At 40.6% G+C, this 27927-nt stretch overlaps 1 protein-coding gene across 1 annotated transcript in view; it reads left to right on the top strand.

The window, feature by feature from the left end:
• The first annotated feature begins 279 nt into the window (after positions 1 to 279).
• fam135b (family with sequence similarity 135 member B) overlaps positions 280 to 27927 on the top strand; it is a 386005-nt gene continuing 358357 nt past the window's right edge. Inside the window, exon 1 of the mRNA XM_063058308.1 lies at positions 280 to 485. The gene's annotated coding sequence lies outside the window, so the exon portion shown is untranslated. The remainder of the gene's footprint in view (positions 486 to 27927) is intronic.

Genomic DNA, 27927 nt, shown 5'->3' with positions numbered 1-27927 from the left:
TTCACCACTTGTAATATTTTGGCTAGTGATGGTGTTGTGAGCTGTTGCTCAGAAACCACACGCGCTTGGCCACCCACTCCATGTGCGAACGGTCGGCAGAAACAGACGACTGGAACTCCGGGTTCTAATGCAGTTGGCCGCGCGTCTCTTCACTTTCTCATTACTTTTCGTTGCTGGGTTTTAGTTGTTGCTGTGACTGACGTGACGTCAGCAGCCCAGAAGAAATTTCCTTCACAACAATTCTGTACCAAGAGAGAGAGAGGGAGCGAGAGAGAGAGAGAGAGAGAGAGAGAGAGAGAGAGAGAGATCTTAGCTGCAAGGAACACAACGAGTCTCCTGGAGGGGACGGGCATGTAATAAATTCCAACAATCCATTTATAATTGGGCAAACATGGGAACAGGGGAATTAATCAAATAACAGAAAAAAAATCAAGAAGGACGATCTTCCGTCTGGAAGGGGAGAATCTGCAGATCTCGGAAAACAGGTAGGAGATAGTGATTGTTATGTATATGTTCAATATGTGTATATACGTATAACTGCATATAGTAGTAGACAGATACATATAACAAGGTGCTTATGTGTATACATGTGAATGTCTAATACCTGCCACGTGTTTAAAGAAAAATGTCTATTACATGTTAACGCAACGTGGAATCGTAGAGATCAATGAATGGACTTTTCACTTTATGAAACATGTAGGCTAGATTGCCTCATATTTTCGGGCTTTTTCGAATACATATTTCAATGAAATCGATCCATTCATTTTGCGCTGGGTGCTGGAGTAAACGCATCCGATGTGAGAGCGACTCAGCCGGTGGCGATGATTTTTACGCTGCGGATTGAAGTGTTACACCAGGAGCGACGGGGAGGCTACGGTGTCACCGCACTGAGCACCGAGCGAAGGAGGTAGCACAATACTATAATGCAGCTTGTCTTCTGCGTTTAACCCTCTTTAGTGCGCGTCTCTGCAGCTCACCGGAACGGTGACAGGCGCAAAAACATCAGAACCCGAAGGGGGCGGCGAGTGTGAAACAAGTCTTCGACGCAGTTTTGTTAAAGTCATGTTTCATTGCGGCCAGATCTGGGTTTTTTTGGAAAGTTCTGAAATGAACGTGTCTGGCTTTATAGGTTGCATATTGTTTTAAGAAAAATCCGGGTGAAGGACGAATTAAACTGTAAATACAACCAGTTAAAGCTTTATATTATATACAAATAATTAATAGGGGTCAGTTAGAGGGTGATTCATTATCTTTCATTTTTTTCTCTTTTGAGATTTACGGAAAGACGAGGGTTCCACATGTAGTCAATATATTCATGGCATCATTATGCCATTGATATTATTCAGACCACGTACTGTGAATCAGATCGGGCCTTTAATACATAGCGGTGTCCCTTTTGATCGTAGCTACATCACTCCGAATTCATTGGCCCATGATTGCTCAAACTTAACCTCAAATTCTATTCGTGTGCATGATTATATGGATGTTAATTTTGTTTATGTGATACATTTGAGTTTGTGTGTATACAGTGCATATATACATGTATATCTATGCATTCATGTATTTTGTATGTACATTTGCATATGTCCAAATTTGGACATGTATGTATGTGTGCATAACTTTATGCATCACCTACCAGTGTATGCATGTGCTGTAGAGTCATACAGCAGAGAAACCAGCCTTTTAGTCCATTATGCCCATGAAGTCAGTGAAATACCTATCTATAATAATCAGTTCACCACACTTGGATGGTAGTCTTCTATGCCTTGGTGATGTAAGTCCTCATCTTCATATATTTGTCCACATATCTGGTCCTGTATACATGCATATGCACAACATCATATATTTATACATGTAAACATAATAACACATGCATATAGATAAATAAATATGGGTATGTGGATAGGCATGTTTAGATGTTACAGTGATCAGTCAGTACAGGATCTATGTATTAGTGTACTCACACATCTGTGTATATGTGTATGTTTGCATGTACACACCATATATTTTAGATTTTCTGATATAAATTTGAGGTTGAACGGCCTTCTCCACTCAACATATACTTTACTCATTAAAAATTTCAACCTGTCCCATTTTCCCACCAATTTGACCTATTCTACCCATCACCACAAACTTCTTCTGCCACCCACTTCCATCTATAGGGACAATTCAGAGTAGACACTTAAGTGATGTGAAGATCTGTGGGATGTGGGATGTGGATCTGGGGCACATGGAAGAAACCCATGCTATTGCAGGGAGAACATACAAACTCCATTAAGAGGAACTCATGGTCATGGTTGAACACAGGTCACTGGAGCTACACAGCAGCAGCACTACCTGTTATGTCACTGTTCTGGCCAAGGTGATAACCTACCATTAACAGTTTATGTATGTTTTAATTTGCATTTCTGAGAATGTGTATGTTTGTATGTGCACACCACAGTTGTTCTTAACTGCAAAGACTTGAGGATATTCTGTGCAGATCACTGATTGACTTGTGGTCAGAGGTAGTCCTCTGAATAAACTTTTCTACAAATGATCCAATTGAGTGGAGCATTGCATGTCAACAAGGTTAGACATATGCTTTGCAACAGGTAGAACATTTGCACATCCAGTGTTTTATCATATCTTGATACGGCTACACTCAATGTTGCCTTCAGGATGTGTCCACAAACAACACGGTGTCTTTTGAATTATATATTGGCAAATACAATTCTGCATATAGATAACAAGAAAAGTACCCATTTCCCTTTTTTTTTGCCACTCAGGGCATTCAGACCAGAATACCAATCTGTATCAAGACTGACTTATGAACTACAAGTTTAGCAACCCTACTCAGTTCAAGCAATGGTATTACAAGTTTTAATTTATGCAATGATTTTGATCATTTTGTTGGAAAAATTTGAGCTGTGCCAATAGACGTTCAATGTTATACAATCTGTTTCTTTTATGCAACACTATTCAGTACCTTAATTTAGTCCGACCATGAGCACTGCTGATTAGCAAGACAGCGACAGTGAATGGTTTAACTAAGTTTTCTATCATGCCAGCTGCTATTAATTCAAATATTCTGATAACTTTATTATTTTGGGAAATTTTAGATTGCGTTACTATTCTGTTGCTTAATTTAAATTAGTAGATGATTTAACCTTTTTAATGAACAGTATTATCTCAAATTACATCTACCAGTTGCAACTCGATTTGGAACAGGAAGTTGTATAATTGTAGACCATAAGACCATAAGGCATAAAAGCAGAATTAGGCCATTCAGTCCATCGAGTCTTCTCTGCTATTCTATCATTGCTGATCCTAGATCCCCTTCAACCCCATCCACTTTCCTTATCACCATATCCTTTGATGCTCTGACCAATAAGGAAACAATCAACTTCCGCCTTAAATATACACATGGATTTGGCCTCCACCACAGTCTATGGCAGAGTATTCCTCAGATTCACGACTCTCTGGCTAAAAATAATTCCTCCTTACCTCCGTTCTAAAAATTGCCTCTCAGTTTTGAGCCTCTGTCCTCTAGTTCTGGATTTCCCCACTATAGGAAGTATCCTTTCCACATCCACCCTATCTATCCTTTCACCATTCAGTAGATTTCAATGAGATCCCCCTGCTTTCTTCTAAATTCCAGTGAGTACAGGCCCAAAGCTGCCGCACACTCCTGATATGTTAATCCCTACATTCCTGGAATCATCCTCGTGAACCTCTTTTGGACTCTCTCCAATGACAACACATTTTTCTGAGATATGGGGCCCAAAACTGTTGACAATTGTAACTGCAGATTACATTATACAGTTTCAGTGGATTTAAGAAACTTCCTACGCCAATCATTTTGAAATTCTGACTGTCTACCTTGAAAGACATCTGCCACAGGGATCCAAATAATATTTTGGTATAAACCTAAGAAAACAATATTGATTTGGTAGAAATAAATTTGCAATACAGACCAAATTCTGAATGGGCTCGGTGGATCAGGCAGCATCTATGGAGATGAATAAGCAGTCGACATTTGAAGCTGAAACCCTTCATCAGGACTTAATTAATTTGAGTTAATTTGTTTGATGTGTGAATATATTTTAGAGAAATGAATAAAGTGAGCTGAACATGAATATTTCACCAAGCTATCATGTTCATAAATAGTGAATCTACAATTTATAAAAAATATTTTTAAAACTGTATTCTGATTTATATCAAGCAATTTAATTGTAATTAGGGAAAGAAACACTTGGATTTATTCAGTACTTTTTATGATCCCATTGCAATTTTTGAGCAATTGAACACTTTTTTAATTGTGGTCATCATTGTAATATCGAAAATATATCAAGCAATTTACATACACCATGCATCCACAAACAACAATGACATCAAAGATCAGAACATCTATTTTATTGATACTGTTGAGCACAAATTCTCCTGGAAGTACTTCCACCTTTTCACTAAATGCAGTAGGATTTTTGTTTACAGGACATCATATAATACAGTATTGCCACAGTACTTGTTCAGCATATTAGACTAGATTTTGTGCTGCTTTTTTTGGGAGTAGAATTTGAGCTCACAGTCCCTGACTTGGAACCAAGTATTATTACTGAGCTACATCTGATATTATGGACAATAGGACAGATTAATGAAGTGCTGTACAGCGATATATCATTTTTTCAAGTTTCTAAATGAGTGACTGAGAATGTAGCAGATAAAATATGGGAAAGCCCGAGTACATACAATTTGGTGCATAAAACAGAAAAGCAGAGTATTTGCTTAATGATGAGAGGTGTTGTTGTTCAAAGGAACTTAGCTGTTTCTGAAATTGCTCAAAACCAACATGCAGGCACAGCAAATGATTGGGAATGCAAATGGTATGCCATGAGAATTTTTATTTAGAGGATAAAGGAATTCTTATTGCAGTTCCGTAGGGCCTTATTGAGACTACACATGGCACTGACTGTAAATTTAATCTCCTTACCTATGAAGGGACATAATTACCATCGAAAAAAATGTAGCAAAGATCGCCATTACTAATAGCTGGACTGCTCTAGAGTCTAAAAGAAGGACAAGAGATCATGTTGAAAGATTCAATTTTTTGAAGAGCTTTGCATTCAAGATACAGGTAGGTTGCTTCCTCTGGTTTAGAAGTCGAGGACCATTTTCAGAATAAGGGATGGACCACTTAGGACAGATATTAAGGGAAAATCTGAGGCTTGTGAACCTTCAGAATTCTGTACTCTAGATGACTGTGGAAGCTGAGATTTTGTGTTCATTATGAAAAAGATGGATAGTTTTCTGGATATTGAGGAATCAAGAACTTGTAGAGAGCACTGGAAACTGGCACTGGTGGCATCTGTTAGTCACGCGAGACCATGGATCTGCGCCTGGAAAGTCTTTGGAGTGTCCTCTCCAGGGCGCAGGCCTGGGCAAGGTTGTATGGAAGACCGGCAGTTGCTCATACAGCAAGTCTCCCCTCTCCATGACACCGATGTTGTCCAAGGGAAGGGCAAGGGCCGATGCAGCTTGGCACCAGTGTCGTTGCAGGAGTTGCCAGAGTGAGGTTGAAGACAACGTCGGACTGCCTTAGGGACTCCAGTTCCGCATTTGTCCTCAGGGTTTACTCCCGAAGCCTTTTCCATGAGTGGGTATGGCTGCAAGGCAGCAGAGGTTTGAAATCAGAGTTCTCCCTCTCTTAGATGGACTGCCTTCCCAGGCTGACGAGCTCCATCTACCCGGAGCACTGGTTTTAAGGTGCCAGGCCCCGCCTTCACCCCTTCTCCTGTCAGTAGAAACGGTTCCTCCAGGCTTAGAGGCTAAGCCACATGAGAAGGCCAGGAGTTGGACTTGGTTGTCAGAGGCTACTTGAGGCGCATGCCATGAGGAGCACTTTTAGGTAGTGGAAGCTTGTCCCCACTACCACCCCTTGGCTTGACAACCTTGGAACTGGCATTGAGGCAGAAGATTAACCATGATTTTTAATGAATGACAGCAGACTCACTGGATGGCCTGTAAGTGTTCTGGGGACTCACATTGAGGTGGGAAGTAAGATCCAGTGACCCCTTTATAAAAGAATCTGGGTCAGATCAAAATTAAGTTCAGCTGTAACTCAATGATTTAAAAAAAAATTAGGTTCACAATAATAGATGATCAATTATATAAAATATAAGAGATATAAGAGAGCTGCTGTCAGCTGTGGAACTTTATTTGGAACACAGCTCATTGCTTTTCAGTGGGGATGGTAGGAAATGAGAGAAAATTGGAAAGGGAGGTTGTAGTGCGGGGATAGTGAGATGGTGGATAGGAAAGTCAGGAAGTTAGTGTGCTTTACTGAATATTAGCTATACATTTAAATTACATCAATATGACCAGAACCAGAAGCATTTCTATTTGACATGCCAAGAAGGATGTCAGAAGATGCTCGTGTGGGATGGGGTGGATCTCAATACGAATGTTACTGCTGGCAGCTGACCAAAATAAGCGTGCATAACTATAAGTGGTTGTGTAAGAACTTTCTGCTGTGAAATTAGAATGTGCTTTACGATATCATTTAGAAATACTTGGTAGTCTACTTAGGATAAAATTGAATATGAGTAAAATTTTGATAGTCTGCATAAGTTCCTCTGAGGCCAGATTGTATTACTTTCATGAAGAACTTTAAAATAAATGTCATCATTCTGTTTTCTGTTGTGAATTTATGGCACATGTGACACTGAGTGGATTTCACCTGCTATTCTGAACCTGATGGGAATAGTGCACTGGCATCTCTGATGTTTCGCTGTAGCAATGTTAGATCACTGACGCAATGCTATTGTTACCGGCACTGCATAAATCAATTAATCCATCGGGAACAACATAGTGTTAAAACTGTGCTGTGAGGTGCAAACCTTTAGAGGATTGCGATAACTATCACTTCCAGCTGACTACCAAAAAAAGAAATGCAGAAGTTGCTTTGCTTTAGCTCAAATGACTGTTTGAGTGAATGTTGCTGCATTTATGAGGTGGGCAATCAAGACGCTATGCTCAAGTCAGCCTGCTTGCTAATTGTAATCTTCACTACAGTTTCTATAGTGATTTATTTGGCCTGATGTTGCAACAACTAAACAATCAGCTTCGGCAATATTTGGCTGTAGTTCAAGCCTTATCCAAAATTTGGACACATAAGCTAGGTCAACACACCAGTGACACACTCAGGGAATCTTGTGTTGTCACACTTTCTGTCTTTCAGAAATTATGTTAAACTGTTCAAAAGGAAGTGAGAAATGCTGTGGTACTATTGAAGGATGTTCTTCTTGTGTTTGGAATCAATTTCTTTTAGAAATTTAAGGAAGTTGAATTCTGATAGCTGTCAAAATGGAACATGGAAATCACCATGTCTGATTAACAATTATTAAACAATTGTTTAGAGAGAGAGATCATGTTAGCTTAATAATGCCTGTTCATTTGAATGATTCCTTTTCCAGACAGGGTTTAAAGTTCAAAATAAATTTATTATCAAAATTACCATACACTGCCTTGAGATTCATTTTTTGAAAGCATTTGCAAAGATTCACAGACAACCAATATGCAAAAGAAGTCAAATTGTGCAAATAAAAAATTAATACTGCGGACATGACTTGTAAGGAATCTTTGAAATGAATCTTTGAAAGTGAGTCTGTAGGTCTTAGAATCAGATCAGTTGTGGTGAATCACGTTGGTTCAGGAGCCTGATGGTCGTGGGTTAATAACTGTTCCTTAACCTGGTGGTGTGGGACCTAAGGCATCTGTACCTCCTACCCAATGCAAGAAGAGAGCATAGCCTGGGTGGTGGGGATCCTTGATGATGGATGCTGCTTTCTTGTGGCAACACTCCATATAAGTAATCTCACTGGTGAAGAGAGCTTTCCCTGTGATGGACTAGGCTATGTTAGATTAGATTAGATTAGATTAGATTAGATTATGAGGACACACAGTCCTCTTTTATTGTCATTTAGTAATGCATGCATTAAGATATGGTACAATGTTCCTCCAGAATGATATCACAGAAACACAAGACAAACAAGACTAAAAAACTGACAAAGACCACAAAATTATAACATATAGTTACAACAGTGCAATGCAATACCGTAATTTGATAACAACAGACCATGGGCACAGTAAAAAAAAGGTCTCAAGGTCTCTCGAAAGTCCCATCATCTCACGCAGACGGTAGAAGGAAGAAAAACTCTCTTCCTGCCATGAGCTTCCAGCGCCGCAAACTTGCCAATGCAGCACCCTGAAAGCACCCGACCACAGCCAACTCTTGAGTCCGTCCGAAAACTTCGAGCCTCCGACCAGCCCTCTGACACCGAGCACTGAGCACCATCACTGCCAAGCGCTTCGACCCCAGCCCCGGCAACAGGCAATAGGCAAAGCCGAGGATTTGGGGCCTTCCCCTCCGGAGATTCTTAATCGCACAGTAGCAGCGGCAGCAAAGCGGGCATTTCAGAGGTTTCTCCAGACGTTCCTCTGTGCTTCCCATGTCTGTCTCCATCAAATCAGGATTGTGCACGGCCCCTATGTCCATCACTTTCTGTAATATTTTCCATTTCTGGGCATTGGTGTTTCCATACAAAGTCTTGATGCAACCGAGGTGCACTTATAGAAGTCGTTCGATATTTTTGATATCATGCCGAATCTACACAAACTCCTAAGAAAATAGAGGTGCTTTTGTGCCTTCTTTGTGGTGATATGGCAATGTCAGGGAATTTAAGGTTAATGACCCTCTCCACCAGTGATCCCCTAATGAGGACTGAATCATGGACCTCCGGCTTCTTCCTCCTGTAGTTGATAATCAGCTCTTCAGCTTTGCTGACGTTGAGTGAGAGATTGCTGTTGTGGCACCTCTCCGCCAGATTTCCAATCTCCCTTCTATATGCTGCTTTGTCACCATCTTTGATTCAGCCATTGACTGTGGTGTTGTTAGCAAATTTCAATGTGGCATTGAAGCTGTACTGAGCCACACAGTCATAGGTATAAAGTGAGTAAAGCAAGGGGCCTTGTGCTGCACCATTGTTGATGGTGAGGAAATGTTGTTGCCAATCTGTACTGACTGGGCTTTGCCACTGAGGAAATTGAGGATCAGTTGCACAGGGAGGTATTGAGATCCAGGTCTTGGAGCTTAGTGACCTTTTTGAGGGGATGATAGTGTTGAATGCTGAGATGTAGTCAATGAAGAGCTTTCTGATGTATGCACATTTATTGTTCAGGTGTTCCAGAGCTGAGTGAGGATCCAATAAAATGGCATCTGTTTTCAACTTGTTGCAATGGTAGGCAAATTGGAGTGGATCCAGGTCATACTTCAAGGACCAGTTGATATGCTTCTTGACCATCCTGTCAATTCGGTTCACAGTTGATTTAAGTGTTACTGGATAATCAGACCATAAGACCATAAGATATAAGAGCAGAAGTAGGCCATTCGGCCCATCGAGTCTGCTCCACCATTCAATCATGGCTGATCCAATTCTTCTAGTCATCCCCACTCCCCTGCTTTTACCCTTTGATGCCCTGGCTAATCAAGAACCTATCTATCTCTGCCTTAAATACACCCAGTGACTTGGCCTCCACAGCCACTCGTGGCAACAAATTCCACAGATTTCCCACCCTCTGACTAAAGTTATTCTCCATATCTCTATTCTAAATGGACATTCTTCAATCCTGAAATCATGCCCTCTTGTCCTGGACTCCCATAGCATGGGAAATAACTTGGTCATATCTAATTTGTTCAGGCCTTTTAACATTTAGAATGTCTCTATGAGATCCCCCCTCATTTTCCTGAACTCCAGGGAATAAAGCCCAAGAGCTGCCAGACGTTCCTCATAGAGTAACCCTTTCATTCCTGGAATCATTCTCGTGAATCTTCTCTGAACCCTTTCCAATGTCAGTATATCCTTTCTAAAATAAGGAGCCCAAAACTGCACACAATACTCCAAGTGTGGTCTCACGAGTGCCTATAGAGCCTCAACTTCACATCCCTGCTCTTGTATTCTATACCTCTAGAAAAGAATGCCAACATTGGATTCGCCTTCTTCACAACCGACTCAACCTGGAGGTTAACCTTTAGGGTATCTTGTACAAGGACTCCCGAGTCCCTTTGCATCTCTGCATTTTGAATTCTCTCGTCATTTAAATAATAGTCTGCCCGTTTATTTCTATCACCAAAGTGCATGACCATACACTTTCCAACATTATATTTCATTTGCCACTTCTTTCCCCATTGCCCTAAGCTATCTAAGTCTCTCTGCAGACTGTCTCTTTCCTCAACACTACCTGCTGTCCACCTATCTTTGTATCATCGGCAAATTTAGTCACAAATCCATTAATCCTATAGTCCAAATCATTGACATGCATCGTAAAAAGCAGCATCCCAATACCGACCCCTGTGGAACTCTACTGGTAACAGGCAGCCAGCCAGAATAGGAGCCCTTTATTCCCACTCTCTGATTTCTGCTGACCAGCCAATGCTCCACCCACGCTAGTAACTTCCCTGTAATTCCATGGGCTCTTATCTTGCTAAGCAGCCTCATGTGCGGCACCTTGTCAAAGGCCTTGTGAAAATCCAAGTACACCACGTCTACTGCATCTCCTTTGTCCACCCTGCTTGTAATTTCCTCAAAGAATTGCAGCAGGTTTGTCAGGCAGGATTTTCCTTTCAAGAAACCATGCTGGTTTTGGCCTATCTTGTCATGTTCCTCCAGATACTCTGTAATCTCATCCCTAACAATCAATTCCAACAACTTCCCAACCACTGATGTCAGGCTAACAGGTCTATATTTTCCTTTCTGCTGCCTCTCACCCTTCTTAAATAGTGGAGTAACATTTGCAATTTTCCATTCATCCGGTACAATGCTAGAATCTATCGATTCTTGAAAGATCATCATTAATGCCTTAGCTATCCCTCCAGCTACTTCCTTCAGAACCCGAGGGTGTATTCCATCAGGTCCAGGAGATTTATCCACCCTCAGACAATTAAACTTCCTGAGCACCTTCTCAGCCGTAATTTTCACTGCACAAACTTCACTTCCCTGACTCTTTTGAATGTTCGGTATACTGCAGACGTCTTCCACTGTGAAGACTGAAGCAAAATACACATTCAGTTCATCTGCCATCTCTGCATCAGCATCATTTTGTATTGGTCCTTTGTCTACCCTTGACTCTCTTTTAACCTTTATATACTTAAAAAAGCTTTTAGTATCTTCTTTGATATTAGTCACCAGCTTCCTCTCATAATTCATCTTTTCCTTCCAAATGATCTTCTTAGTTTCTTTCTGCAAGTTTTTAAAAACTCCCCAATCCTCTATCTTCCCACTAGCTCTGGCTTCCTGTATGCCATCTCTTTTGCTTTTACTTTGGCTCTGACTTCACTCGTCAGCCATGGTAGTGTCCTTCTTCCATTTGAAAATTTCTTCTTATTTGGAAAATATCTGTCTTGCACTTCCGTCATTGTTCACAGAAACTTCAGCCATTGCTGCTCTGCTGTCTTTCCTACAAATGTCTCTTTCCAGTCAACTTTGGCCAATTCCCCTCTCATGCCTTTGTAATTTCCTTTATTCCACTGAAATACTGATACATTGGATTTTATTTTTCCCTCTCAAATTTCAATGTTAACTTGATCATATTGTGAACACTGTTGCTTAAGTGCTCCTTAACCTTAAACTCTCTTATCACCTCCAGATCATTGCATAACACCCAATCCAGCACAGCCGATCCCCAAGTGGGCTCAACAACAAGCTGTTCTAAAAAGCTATCCCTTAGACTTTCTACAAATTCTCTCTCTTGAGGTCCAGTACTGCCCTGGTTTTCCCAATCCACTTTTATGTTAAAATCCCTAGTAATTATCATGACACTGCCTTTTCTATCTCCTGCTGTAATTTGTAATGCACATCCCAGCTGCCGTTTAGAGGCCTGTATACAACTGCCATTAAGAATCCTTTTTCCCTTGCCATTTCTTAACTCAACCCATAGAGACTCTACACCTCCCAATCCTATGTCATCTCTTTCCAATCATTTAATATTATTTCTTATTATTTCTTACCACCCCCTCTGCCTACTCACCTATCTTATAATTACCATGCTCTTTCAGGGCACTGAAATAATTGAAGCCTGCTTGAAGCAGGTGGGTGTCTCAGACTGCCAAAGCGAGAGTTTGATGATATCCATAAACATGTCAGCCAATTGATTAGCACAAGTCTTCAAAACTTGGTCGGGTACATCATCTGGGCCAGGTGCTTTCCATGGATTTACCCTCCTGAAGAATGCTCTCATGTCAGCCTCAGACACTGAGATCAAAGGCTGTGGGAATTTTTGAAGGACCCTCCTTGTTCTGTTGGTCAAAGTGAGCGTAAAAGCCATTGAGCTTATCTAGGAGTAAAACCCTGTTGTCAATTATGTTGCTTATCTTTGCTTTGGAGACATTTCAGCCTCTCACAGAACATCCTTCTGTGATTCAAGTTTAGTGCACCATTGGCGCAGCCCTCACCAGCATCTCCTCTATTTCCTGAGCATCCCTGCTCACCCTATCTTCCCGCCACCTTAACAGTGACAGGGTTCCTCTTGTTCTTACCTTCGCATTCAACTCATCATCCTCTGCAACTTCCGCCTTCTCCAAAGGGATCCCACCTTTACCCATATATTTACCTCACTCTCTCTTTCTGCTTTTTATGGGGATTGCTCCCACCATGATTCCCTTGTTCATTCATCCCTCCCTACGAATAACTCTCCAGGCACTTATCGTTGCAAGTGGTCAAAATGCTACACCTGCCCATTCATCTCCTCACTCACCTCCATTCAGGGTTCCACACAGTCCTTCCAGGTGAGGCATCACTTCACCTGCAAATCTGCTGGTGTTGTGTCCTGTACTCCCGATGCAGCCGGCCTCCTCTACATTGGTGAGACCTGTTGTAAATTGGGGAACTGCTTCATCTAGCACCTCTGCTGCATTCACCACAAGCAGAACTTCCTGGTAGCCAAACATTTTAATTCCAATTCTCATTCCCATTCCTTATATTCCATCTGGGTAGCCTCCAACCTGATGGCGTTAGTATTGATTTCTCCTTCCGGGAGAATACAATTTCACTTTCCTTCCCCTCTTCTACTGTTCCCCAATCTGGCCTCTTACCTCTTCTCACCTTTCTATCACCTCTCCTGGGTCCACTCCTTCTTCCATTTTTTCTGTGATCCACCCTCCTCTCTTATCAGATTCTGTCCTCTCCAGCACTTTTCCTTTCCTATCCACCTGGTTTCACCTCTCACCCCCTAGCTGTCCTCCTTCCCCTAACCCCACCTTGTTATTTTGGCATCTTGTCTCCTTCCTTTCCAGTCCTGAAGAAGGGTCTTGGCCCGAAACGTTGACTGTCTTTTCATTTCCATTGATGCTGCTTGACCTGCTAACTTCCTCCAGCATTTTTGTGTGTTGCCTTAGTTTGAAATTGCTGCTCTGCATGTGAGATGGCTTTGCAGAGATCATATCTGGACCACTTGTACTTCCCTGCGTTACCATTCCAGAATGCCACCAATTTTCAATCTCTTAATATATTTTGAATCTCTTGGTTCATCCAGAGTTTCTGGTTGAGGAAGACTTTGATTGATTAACCCTGATGTTGACTGCCTGGGAGCATCAGCAAGGGATAGAATAACGAGTGTCTGGATCTGATTAAAACTATGTTCTGCATCTTCAGTCTCCCTGGTACCTCATTAAGGATGTACATTGTGGTCAGCAGTCATGTAGGGAGTGATTCTGATCTGATTAAACGAGAAGAATGGCACAAGGGAGCAAGCAGGGTTGAAGAGTTTCTGCATTGCACTGCTGATCTTGGTGCAGGAGTTGCAGAGAGCTGTACGAAGTAGGCAAAGAGAAATAATTGCTATGGAGGTTACGGCACAAAGATAAGTCTCCAAGGGGGAGGCTGTGAGACCACAGGAAGTTTGGAGGCCTTACGTAATGTTCTCAGTCAGTGAATACATCTTCTAATGCTTATCCTTTTAACTAAACCACTTAATGTGGGGAGGTGATGTAGTGTGGCATCTTGTGTAATGCTGTTACAATGCCAGTGTCACTGGTTCAATTGCCGTTGCTTCTGTACGGAGTTTGTATGTTCTCCTTGTGACCATGTGGGTTTCCTCCAGGTGCTCTGGTTTCCTCCCACATTCCGTTGCCATACTGGTTATTGTCAAGTGGGTTTAATTGGGAAACGCGGGCTCGTTTAGCCAGTTGGGCCTATTATTGTACTGTAAGTTTCTAAGTCAAAACGTAACCAATTCCCAGGGCCCTATGACACAAATATTGACAGTGTCTTTTCAGCAGCGCTCTTACATAAAATCCTTTTTCCCCACCAGATTCTCATCCCCCTTACTAACAGCTTTAGATGCACAGCCTTAGCATTTGCAAACCTTTGGCTTCTCAGCTCTAATAATGCCACTCAGAAAGATTTCCCGATGGTCATGGAGACACTTTGCTTGTTCTTTCAAGATGAGGTGATGCGCAGTCTGATGAAGCAGGACCTGGTAGGAGATCTATAGCACTGCCTTCAAATCCTAATTTTTGCTGGAGGACATACAGTTGAGTATTATTGGAAGGGCAATTGCTCAGCAAGAGGTCAGTGACAGCATGAATTCAATTGAAGGTGTATGTAATTTCAGATGTAGTTTGTTTTCTCATATTCCACTCCCTTCTTTGCCTGTAACTGTCAAGTTTACAAGCTGTACATCGCCATTTCTCAATCATTTCCTCCCTCACCTCAACCTTCTCCTGTCTTTTTTCCCTTTGAGATACTCAAGAAATGTGACTCATGACAGCTGTAATGAACCCCGCAGAGAGTCACACTCACTACTACCTGCTCAGATGCTGTTCTGTTTCATAATTGTGAAGCCACTTAAACGTCAATTAATCCCTTGCTGCAGCTGCTGAGATTAGAGGGAAGTCATTTCACAGCAGAAGGTTAAGTGGTTTGGGATAATCCATGATGGGCCAGAGTAATCGGCAGTAAAATAAAACTGCATCTATAGGAAGAACCACAGGGGATCATGGAAAGTGAAGTCTGGGGTTGAGTGTATGTCACTTTGCAATTTATAAAGTGAATGCACAAGCTAAGAAATATAATTGCACTGTGTATAATGAAACTTTATTTAATTTCCACATTGATTTACAGTTGGTAACACAGAACATGTTGTAAGATTCTGCAAACTACTACAAAGGTCAGCTTCTCTGCTTGCAATAGTCAGCATACCATACATCAACTTTATGTTATTTTGATGAAATTCAAGTTAATGTTAATAAACCAGTCACAGTTCTTCCCAGTTCTGATGAAGGGTTTTGAACCTGAAACAGTAAGTCCATTTCTCTTCCCGCAGATGTGGGCAGACCAGTAGAATACTTGCACTGTTTTTTTTTGTTTTTACTTTTAGATTAACAACAACTATAGTTTTTTTTCTTTATGTCAAAATAAACTGGGTAATATAACAGATAAAAATAGTTTCCTTCAAAGATGGAAGTGAGAATTATAACAGGATACAGGATAATTTTGTCTTCAATTGCCATTACTGTAACACTCAATACTATATTCAGCTCTTGTGCTCTCATGATATGAATATGGCCAGGTGACCATGCAGTTTTAAGAGTTTCAAAACTTCTTGAATTGTCCTGAAGAATGTGATAGAAATGGATATGAATATCTAAGACAATACTGCTGTCATTCTTGGAGAACCTCCAGCTCTCAAGTTTTCTCCTGCCTCAGGTACTTTCTCTTCTGTGTGACCTTTCTGACAAAAGAATGCACTGCACCCCAGTCCCCATGATTACTGGCCAGATTGGGAGGCTGGAATGAGGGGGATGATGCATGGTACTCCAGACACTGAGACACATTTGTCAGGGCTAAGGCTTGATTAAGTACGAGAGTTATGAGACCAGACCTGAAATATTGTGTTTGCTGTGTAATAGGAAGGATGTAATTAAGCTAACGAGGGTGTAGAAATAGATTCACAAGAACGTTGCTTGGGCTGGAGCACTTAAGTCTTGAGAGAGATAAGATAGCCTGGAACTGTTATTCCTGGAGTGAAGCAAATTGAGGGATTACCTTTTAGAAGTTTATTACACTCAGTAGGATGGATTATCATGGTTTTTTCCCCAGGGTTTGGGAATTTAAAACTAAATGGCATAGATTTCAGGTGAGAAGGAAAGATTTTAAGAGGACCTGAGAGGCAAGTTTTCCATGCAGAGTGGCTTAGTTAATTGGAATGAGCAGCCAGAAGTGGTAGAGGAAGGTAAAATCACAATTTTAAATGACTTTTGGACTGGTATGGAAAGGAAAGGTTTAGGGGGATTTGGGTGAAATTCAGGTAAGTAGGACTAGCTTGGGTAAAGGTCCTAGTTCCATACTATATAACTCTATGACACTTTGATTCTAATGTTAGAATGCTGCTACAGTCACGGCATTGAGGTCTGAACATGAATTTTCTGTGTGTGATCTCCACTAATTCAAATAGGCAAGGGCTTATTGTTCATGGCGGCCTCAAATTATTTGTCTTTTATGAGTCACTCTTGAATTTAACCTCAGCTTCAGTTTCCTAAATCAACAATTTCCCTGTTCATTTGTTTTTGGGTAATTACTGGGCATTTCTTTATTAATGATTATGGATGCAAAGCTTCTTAATGACAGGAGACGCACTTATCATTTTAGTTAAAACAATTAAATTTGCATGAATGAGAGCCTTCCCTGCTAACTAGAACAACAAAGCCTTGGAATTAAAAATATAGATATTCCCCGGTTAGAGAAGGTCAGATGGACAGTTGTAAAAGAGGTGGACATCTCTGGTTCAAGGTGAATCTGATATTAGAGCGTTGATTTAAGAACACTGAGCTGAAACGTTGACCTGGATTTTGCTGAGTGCATCTTGGCAACAGCACTCACCAGTGAGATATGCAATTGTCCTGCAGTTACCCTCTGAATATCTGTGAAGAAAAATTTGCTGGATGAAAGCCACTAACTCATAATTGGCGAAGCACTGTGTAGCACAAGGACGTTGCATGATGTAATTAGGTCATGTGGTTGGATTAGAACAAGCTCTGCCTGTGAAAGGACTGAGTAAACCTTTGACAGATGGCAGAGCCAGTTTGGATGGCTATCAAGTCTGTCAAGCTTTGTTGACAACTTTCTGAGTGTCTCTGACAGTTAAAAGGACCCAAAACCAATCAGCACTGAAATTAGCAAATAAAAAAAGAATAGATTTAAGTATTTGATTAAAATGCTTCTAAGTAAATGGAAATGTTGCTGCAAATGCTGATACATGGTATAAGCTGTTTAACAAATCATATTTTTACCTTTCTTTCTGATTACTGTAAAATCATTCAGGTGAGCAGGTTGGACAGGAAAGCAGATTGGACTAGCTGGCATGGGCATCTTGAGGGGCATAGATATGTTGGGCTGAAGGGTTTGATTCCGTGCTGTATTACTTAATGACTGTAGATCCATAACAGGTACAAGATCCAAAAGATTAAATACTGGGAGATTCCATCAAGTTCATGGTGCATGTGAGAGTTGATGACTGGAATCTGGAAGTAAATTCAGAATTTGGGTACACAGGTATTGATGCCACAGTCTTCCTGGTAGTAGAGTGGGTGATGATGACAGTTGTTAATAATCACTCAGCATTTATCAGCCAGCTCAACAGTAAACTTTGCTATTCTCTCAGATACTGCTTGACATGCAGAATATGTCTGGCTTGTTTCTATATTTATCGCAGATTTTCATGATCTGTAGTGCTTTGCTTTTCTTTTGTGTAGGAGGTCATTTAACTGGGAATGACTGTGGAGCAAGCATAGGTGGACAGATGGAAGTAGTTGGAAGTGCGAGAAAACTTTTCCAGAATTAGTGAGGCCAATCATTGTATTGCACTGTTCTAATGTTAATACAATCAGTACCTAATCTTGTTTATTAATGTTGGATATCTGGAATGAAGAGTAAAATACTAAATTTAATTACTCTATTTGGGGTTTCTTGTTTTATTCAATTCAGGTCAAAATATTTGCCAGAGTTTGAGGTAATAGCTCAGTGCTTTGTATTTATTTTGGTATCAAAACTGGCATTTCAATGTATGATGGTGGTAATTGGTATAAATTATTAGCTGCTTTTAATCCCTTCCCAATAGCAACAAATCCATAGAGCACTGTAGCATTGTGGATGAGCAAACTGTGAGCCTGGACTGATGCTGTGGGGTTATATAAGGCAGATGATGCATTTATATTCAGTTAATTAAGGAAATTCTGCAATCAAAGGCGGAGAGTCAACAATGCAACAATTGTTTTAGGTTTGATTACGTTAAACTCCAAGAGTACTGATTATGCAAGTCACCACAAAGATTGAACAATATAAGCATAAATCATGTAGTTGTACAGGGCTTGTGAGCCGAGCTACAAAACTATGTACGTTAGACTTTTGGATTTGTGAACTATTACTGCATTGGAATACCAGATATATTATCCATGTTAGCTTTTGCTGCAGAATGTAATACCTATTTATCAACTAACTTGCTTAGCTGGTTTCCAGTTATTATGTTAATCTTTGAAATTAGGCAGAATTTACCAGTTAATTGACCTGTTGCATCCAAATTAAGGTGCAGACGTTTACTTACATGAGGGATTTCAGTTATATGTTAACACTAGAGGAGATGGAAGACTAAATGGAGCACTTAAAACTGAAAATGTTGAAAATATGATGGGTTTCAATAAACTAAATATAGATAAACTGTTTCCACTTCCAGAAGGTCAGTAACCATGAGCTGGAGGATTGAGACAATTGGCAAAAAGAGGTGATAAAATTTCTTTATAACTGAGAATCCACTATCAGAAAGGGTGGTAGGAGCAGATTCAATATCAGGCTTCAAAAGGAAAACACGTATACTGGAAAATGGAATGCAGTACAGGTCACTGGTGGGTAGAACTGATTGGGTGGTTCTTTCAAGGAACAAGCACAAGGACAGTGGCTAAGTGACTTCCACTTTTGCTCTTCTATATCTTGGAACCTGAGTTTTCTGAGTCGCTTGATGTGTAGATCTTTTTGGGTTAAATGAATCTTGCCATTATAGCAGCCTGTATGTTGGGGGTTGTCGTGATGAGCAATGGGAGAATGGGCTTCAGCTTTGATTATGGGGCATACTGTAGTCTAGGCTGAAGGTGTTGTTTAACAGAGCTCAGGTTAGGCCGAAAGAAATTGCTGAACAATTCACTGAGGTATTGTTGAGAGCCATTCTGCTCCACCTGGCCACAATGATTGACATAAAGAATACTTGCCTTTTAGATATAGCAGTCGACGCTCCGTTTCACTGCTGTGTTTCTCAAGCCTTGGGATAAACTCCCAGCCGCAGTTACATTTTATTCAGGTTGCTACTTGCAGCATGCAGAGTTGATTTAAATGTATTAAGGAAAAGTTCCGCCTTTTAAAGATTGGAATCTGACATGTTCTGCTATGTGTGCTATAATAATGTCGGAAATTGCAAGTTGGCTGCTGTGATGTACTGTATGTCTTCTGCGGTTAATCCATGCTCACAGCTATTATGAAAGTTAAAATCAGTGCTCGTGACTTAAAACCAACCTAACTTCTCATAACAAGAAGATAAGAAATTACTGTTGTTCCAAGTAATCAGCAACATTCATGAGATTTGCTTTCTTTGTTTTACCAGTGCTAGCACCTTCTATGTATATTTGTTTATAAGCTTTCGAGATGGATTTCACAGTCATCGTTGCCTGTGCTTTAATTAGGCCTGTGAAGGCTATGCTTTTGGGTTCACTAGCTATTTTCCTGTAGAGAGCAACAATTAACTAGGGTTCCTGCCCCTGACTATTATCTAGTGATCCATGTTGTGAAGTACACAACTGAAAACATGCTTGGGCATGGCTTTGATTTTGCGCCAAAGGATTGTAACCTGCCAGCTATTCCATTCTTGCACCATATGCCAATTGTGTGCTGTAACCTTTGGCAAAGGCATATGTGACCATGTCCCAGAATGAATTGGCATGGAGAACAAGATTTGTTGAATATGAATTTTCATTTCTGTGACCTTGTTAGAAATGTTGCAGCTTGTTTCAGTGTGAAAAGCTCTATTTATAATGTTAATATTTCCATGAATATTCCCTCTCCAATATTTCCCCTAGTTTTACCAGCTCCACCCCCAAAAGGTTTGCTTTTTCTTGAAGCACAGTTTGCAAGCGTTTAATTTAATGATCACTGGAAAATGGTAATCTGCAGATTTACTCTAACCTAAGCAGATAGATTTTGTAAGTAATATACACATGTCTGAATGATGACACAGCAAAATCAGGCCTCTCAGCCCCTCAATGTTATCCACTATTCAGGACACTTATGCCTAATCTATTTGTATGTCAAGAGGTGACTTGATAGAGGTGTATAAGATGATGAGGGGCATTGATCGTGTGGATAGCCAGAGGCTTTTTCCCAGGGCTTAAATGGCTAACACGAAGGGGCGTAGTTTTAAGGGGCTTGGAAGTAGGTACAGAGGGGATGTCAGAGTAGGTTTTTCACACAGAGAGTGGTGGGTGCGTGGAATGCACTGTCAGCGATGGTGATGGAGGTGGATCCAATAGGGTCTTTTAAGAGACTCTTAGATAGGTACATGGAGCTTAGAAAAGTAGAGGGCTATGCTGTAGGGAAATTCAAGGCAGTTTCTAGAGTAGGTTACATGGTCAACACAACATTGTGGGCTGAAAGACCTGTAATGTGCTGTAGATGTGTATGTGTATGTGTATGCTCTATGTTTGATAAAAGACAGCAGAAGTTGCCTCTGTCACCACCTGCACTACAATGGCAGACATTTTGCAGAGGCAAGGATTGGGTGGGAAGCATCAGAAAAGCAGAATTTAAGTCATTTTGCAAACACTTAACATCTGACTTGAAAAAAATAACTTGTCTGTCTTGGGGCGGCACGGTAGCATAGTGGTTAGCACATAGTCGTTATAGTACCAGCGACCCAGGTTCAATTCCCTTCACTGCCTGTAAGGAGTTTGTATGTTTTCCCCATGACCGCATGGGTTTCCTCTGAGTGCTCTGGATTCCTCCCACAGTCCAAAGATTCACCAGTTAGTAAGTAAATTGGTCACTGTAAATTGCTCCATGATTAGGCCAGGATTAAATCGGGGAATTGCTGGGTGGTGCAGTGTGAGGGGCTGGAAGGGCCTTTTCTGTGCTGTATCTCAATAAGTAAATGCGTGATATATGAATACAATTGTGAGTAGGTATAAAGGAAGAAAATGCATCCAAGGTGTTCCAGTTAAGACCATCCTACATCCCCTACTTATTTAAATCTGCACATTGTTCTGATAAATTCACAAGAGAATTCTCATTTACATTTGAAACATTGATGTACTTTATATTTTAATGCCTCATTACTCACAAGCTGATGTCATACTTAGTGCTGGGTTTCCTGTCAGGAATAAAACAGGCTTTCAATTATTTCTCAAAGATTAATCAGAAGTTGAAGTAGAGTTGGAATTGTATGATAAATAAAAACAAAAGACTAGGTTTTATAATAAGCATGAAGAAGTCTGCAGATGCTGGAAATCCAAAGCAGGTCAGGCATTATCTATGAAAAAGTATAAACAGTTGATGTTTTGGACTGAGAGCCTTCATCTGGACTGAGAAGGAAGGGGGCCTGACCAGCTGAGTTCCTCCGGCATCTTGTGTGTGTTGCTTGGACTTCCAGCATCTGCAGATTTTCTCTTGTTTGTGATTTGAAAAATACTGAAAACATGAGTTGTAGAGTCATTAATCTTGAGTCTGTAGGTTATGGAATCAGTTCAGAGTTGTGATGAGTGAAGTTATCCAAGCTTGTTCAGAAGCCTGATGGTTGTAGGGTGATTAAAATTGTATGTTGATAATGGATATAATGTTAAAACAAAACTTACATATGGACACACTTCCTGCATGCTGTTTGCCTTTTAAGTAGTTGTCTCTACATTTATACAATGTGAATTCTGGTTAATCAGTTAATGGGGACAGCCACTTATTTGGGATAATCCTTAAAGGACAAAAACTAATTGAGAAAATTGACAGGATTGCCTTTGTTTGTTAGGAGCACTATGTTGCTTAACTGGGGAAGGAGACTGTTGCATACAAAATCTAACTAGCATCAATCGCACTCAATTGTGCGGCTGTTGTACGCTAACCATGCTTAGACAGACATCCAACCATGCAAAAACTCATTTCAGGGAGGTAGCAGCACCATTTCAGGGAGGTAGCACCCCCGCCTCCCCGCAACCCTATATCCACCACCCCCCCACCCCCATCGACCTCCAAGGGTGTACGTAATACTTTGTTTAGTGATTTTGTCTAATTTGTAAACCAAGTTGGGTATATGCAGCAAATGTAACATTAAAATATGTACTTATATTAGATTATCATGTTTATTCTATTACAACTTTAAGCAAGTCTACAGGGAGTTTGGCCTCATCACGTAGGACATCAATAGCATAGCTCCTTGGCAGCCAGCCAGCTAGTTTAAATCAGGGGTCCCCAACCTGTTTTGCACCATGGACCGGTTTAATATTGACAATATTCTTGCGGACCGGCCGACCCCGGGGGTGGGGGGGAGGTGTTAAACGTGACCGGAATATAGGTGATACGTCAACTATAAGTCACTTGTAAGTAGCTAATACACTCAATTTCGTTTCTAAAGGGGTTTATCTAACGAATTTAATATTAAATACACAACGCATATTTTCCTCGCATGAATATAGAGATTAAGTCAATTATAACAGTGGTCCCAAACCTCCGGGCTGCGAAGAATGCAGTGGTAGCCAGAACACACCCAGCACATCTTTAAGAAAAAAGCCGAAATAAACAAGCTAATTGATTAGGTGCTGCTCGGCATATAAATGTAGCTGTGTTGATTTTGTTCGTTGCAATCTCTGGATAGATTCTTCCATGGATAACTATTACGAACTGGAATCCACTACAAATGCTTTATTCTAATCGACCAGTCAAAGTTCTTGCAAATCACTCAAAAAATCAGAATTAATTTTGTTTCAATAGAAACTGATACTTCTGACATACAAGGAATTTCAAAAAGGTGTATATAGTTTTTCCACAGCCTACCAATGAAAATGCTGACTTTAGCAATATAATTTAGCTATTTAAGTTTGTAAATACAGTTGATTCCAGTTTATTGGGACACATTGGGACCAGTACATATTGGCCCAATTAAGCAACTGATCCAAGTAGCTGAAATTTCATGGAAATAAATAAAAAGGTATAAAAAAGACAAACTGAGCAATGACTTAAAGTACTGTGTTAAAGTCACAGGCACATACAGTACTGTATATATAGATCTAGCGTGCCTAAGACCTTTGCAAAGTACTGTGGTAAGTCTATGTATTGCACTGCACTATTGCTGCAACAACAAAACAGATTTCATGATATAAGTGAGTGATGATAAACCTGATTCTGATATGGGTCTCTTTTGTAGACTGAGGGTGGGAAGCACCAGAGAGACATTCTGTAATGATCAATAAACCAACTTTTAGGAACGAAATTACTTTTCCTGGTGTTTCTGGGCTGGTTGTATCTGTACCTGCACCCCCATGCCCCTGGCACACCTTCGCCACCACCTATCCCACACCCATTCCACGGCACTCCATCCTCATCATTCCCAACATCCTTTAATCCCACTAAATCAGAGATTTACAAACTCGCTCTCCACTTCACGTTGACAAATACAGTACTGTGCAAAAGTCTTAGGCACTCTAGCTATATACTGTATACATGCCTAAAACTTTGCACAGTACTCTATGTACTTAAGTGAAATACAGAACAAATTAGAACAGTACTATAAAACTGTGTATTAGTTATTAATATTTATCAACAGACAGATTCATCCAGTGTATGCAATGGAACAAAATCAGTACAGATACCTGGTACAGATAAGGAACTACCTTCATTCAATGCTATTGATGATTGTATCCCCCAAATTTTCATTTTCATTTCAAGATGGTTGTTGATACCCTTAAATCCTTTGTAGTTTCTAATTTGATGAAGTAATGAAATCATCTAATTTTCACTCCCGGCTGTTTCTAAGCTTGAATGGTTGAAACTTCAGTGAGCAAAACAGTTCAGAATTGTCTTATTTCTCATCAATTATCAGTAATAAAAATCACAACTTTTTGAACACAAACACACCCAACTGACATTATTTAAACAGTGTTTGTTCTAAGCATGGTGTAGCGTCTGATGGCCGCACTAATGCGCATGACTGAAGCTAGTTAGAACCCGTTCGGCAATAGTTTTCTGCCCAATTAAGTGGCATAGTGTCCCAGATAAATGAAGGAATCCAGGCAATTTTCTTGATTAGTTTTTGTTCTTTAAGAGTTGTCCCAAATAAGCGGCTGTCCTGATTAACCGATAGCCTAAATAACTGGAATCCACTGTACCATTAAGGTTTTGTTGAGAGGCACGTCTAAAGCTCTACAGTTCAGCAGACACAGATCAGGCAGCAACTCAGCAGCAAAATAAATAGTTGATGTTGGTCATGGCCAGAATTAATTCCTGCCTCAGCAAGCAACTGAACCCACTGCAATTTGCCTATCATCACAATAGGTCTACGGTAGCCGCAATCTCAATGGCTTTTCACATGGTCTTTAGATCACCTGGACAATACAAACATTTATGTCAGAGTGCTGTTCATTGACTATAGCTCAGCTTTTAACACCATTATTCCTACAGTCCTGATCAATAAGCTACAGAAATGGGCCTTTGTACCTCCCTCTGCAGTTGGATCTTCGACTTCCTAACCGGGAGATCACAATCTGGGTGGATTGGTAATAATATCTCCTCCTTACTAATGATCAACACTCAGGGGTGTGTGCTTAGCCCACTGCTCTCTTCTCTCTATACCCATGACTGTGTGGCTAGGCATAGCTCAAATGCCAGCTATAAATTTGCTGATGATATAACCATTGTTGGGAGAATCTCAGATGGAGATGAGAGGGCGTACAGGAACAAGATAGACCAGCTAGTTGAGTGATGTTGCAGCAACAACCTTGCCCTCAATGTCAGTAAGACCAGAGAGATTATGTGAACTTCAGAAAGGGTAAGATGAAGGAACACAAACCAATCCTCATAGAAGGTTCAGAAGTGGAGAGAGTGGGGAATTTCAAGTTCCTGTGTGTCAAGATCTCTGAGGATCTAACCTGATCCTAACATATCAATACAGCTATAAAGAAGACAAAATAGTGGCTATATTTCATTAGGAGTTTGAGGAGATTTGGTTTGTCACCCAAAAAACCCAAAAACTTTTACAGATGTACCATAGAGAACATTCTGACAGGCTGCATTCCTGTCTGGTATTGGGGGTGGGGGTGTCTACCACACAGGATCGAAAGAAGCTACAGGAAGTTGTAAAATTAATCAGCTCCATCTTGGGTACTAGCCTCTGTAGTATCCAAGACATTTTCAAGGAGCGGTGCCGCAGAAAGGACCTCCAGCACTCAGGATGTGTCTTCTTCTCATTGTTACTATCAGGACGGTGGTACAGAAGTCTGAAGGCACACATTCAGTGACTCAGGAACAGTTTCTTCCCCTCTGCTATCCAATTCCTAAATGGACATTGAACCCATGAACACTACCTCACTTTTATTATTTCTGTTTTCATACAATTTTTAAATTAACTATTTAATATACTGTAATTGACTTATTTATTTGTTTCTAAATTATCATGTATTGCAAGTAATGCTGCTAAGTTAACAAATTTCAAAACATACGCTGGTGATACTATACCTGATTCTGATTCTGATGTGAAGAAATTGCCAAACGGCATCAGTATATTTTTTTCTAATTTTTTTAATGTGTCATGAAGAAAGGCTGGATGACAAAATAATAAAATTCTGTAGATTTAGAATATAAAATGACTTGTTTTAAACAATGACTGAGTGTTTTGGTAAACAAAGCGTGGCTACAAAATGATCATAAACTTCTGCTGCTTTTTTGAAACTTTAGGAAGAGCAAAAAGCTGAGAGACAGATGCTATTTTCCTTACTGTAATTAATTTTCGAATTGAGTGTTGAAACAACAGCCTCTAATTATTACATCTGACAATCAACCTCTTACCTTGATGGTGGAAATATTCTAATTAATAAAATAAGTCACATAACTAGACACAATAGGTATCTTTCATCATTATCTTTTAATACCAAGTGAGCTGTAACTGGATTCTTTGCTTTGCTGATGGTAATAATACAGATTGTATTTCTATATTTCCTTGTAGACATAATTCAGCAAAGTGTGAGTAGGGGCAGTTGAAGAGGGTGAGTGACAGAAGGGATCTGTTGCTTTCCCGGTGTTTATGATGAATAACCTCTTCTCGGACTGCCAGCTGGGTGCAGGTTTTCAACTTTACCCAACATTTCAATGACAAACTCTGCCATCTTTATCAGGGGTGATGCCTTGGCATGTCCAGTCTGGTGGTATAACCATCCCTCCTGCTTGGTTAGTCCTCATCCAATCAGGTTTCTGTCAATCAGGATGAGTGACTGACATAAAAATATAAACAAAGGAGTCTTTCATGCAATACCCACTTCAGTATTTAGAGGAATGAATGTCACATCTTCCATTAAATTTACCTGACATAGGTGGGGGATGGAGCGAGATTTTTCCATTTCTACAAATCGCTGACTCGTGATCACTAGAGCTTGACTAAAGTCATGCTAATGTCTTCTTGTCCTTCAGGATTGGAGGATTGCTACAATTCTAGTTTTGTGGGTTCTAAGGTGACCAACAAAGCTATAGCAGTACTGTGAATTCTTCCATACACACAGATATAGGATGATGTGGCATGGAAGCTAATCTGTGCGATGTTCTGCTCCTTCTGTAAGGACCTCTGTGACCACCTGATGCAGAGTCTCAATGTTCTCAATGCCATCCTGAATGCTCCTTCTCCACTTTGGCAGTCATGGACTCGAGATACTCAGGAGTCAGAGAATCAGGCTTCGGACACATCCTGGAAACTTTTCCACTTTCGTCTTGTAATCTCTTCCCCTGACAGAGCTTCTGGAGTTTAATGATGGAGCCTGCTGAAAGCAGTCAACTAAATGGAATTAGGCCTTCATTACTGGGAATGTCAGCCTGGTAGAAGACACAAGTATTGGTTCACTTATCCTTCCAATGAACTTAGATCATTTTGCAGTGTTCACAGTTTTCTGTGCCTCTATATACCTGCTGTGTGTAGCCTATGTCTCGGAAGCATAGAGGAGGGACAAAGATCACTCAAACCTGGTACACTATGGGTTTTCAGCCAGGATTGTGGCCTTGATCTTCAAGTACCCTTTTTCTTGAATCAACATATTATCCTAAACACAGTTATTAGGCTGCATTATAGAGACAATTCTTACATTCACACATGTTCAGACGTTGAGCTGCATGCCATCACTGCTGCTTTCACTGAATCATCAGGGTGAGTGGAAGGAAGGAAGGAACGTCAACTCGGATCATGAGAGGCCTGCGTCGGGCATTTTCATGCCTTACAAGGCGCAGATTCGAAGTCTGTGTTGGGTGCCATTCCTCGCACAGACACTAGAGCAATGTGTGATTAAATGCCTTGCTCAGGGACACAAACACACTGCCACAGTTGAGGCTCAAACTAGCGACCTTCAGATCACTAGACGAACGCCTTAACCACATGGCCACATGAGTGAGAGACCGACATAAAAATATGGGACTTTCATCGACATCTTTAAGACAAAATCGCTACATCAACCTTCTCTGATTTGCCACACTGCCCTCTAACAAGGATTCATGGCAAAGCCCTTAAAATTGTGAGCTACTTCTAAAATTTTATGAGCCACTTCACACCAATGGCAGACATTGATGATGCAATTCACTCCTGCCTTCCATCTATTTGATATATCAAAGTTCAAAGCTCAACGTA

The sequence above is a fragment of the Mobula hypostoma genome, chromosome 1 (assembly GCF_963921235.1).
Source record: "Mobula hypostoma chromosome 1, sMobHyp1.1, whole genome shotgun sequence".
NCBI lineage: Eukaryota > Metazoa > Chordata > Chondrichthyes > Myliobatiformes > Myliobatidae > Mobula > Mobula hypostoma.
This window is presented reverse-complemented; position numbering and strand designations above follow the sequence as displayed.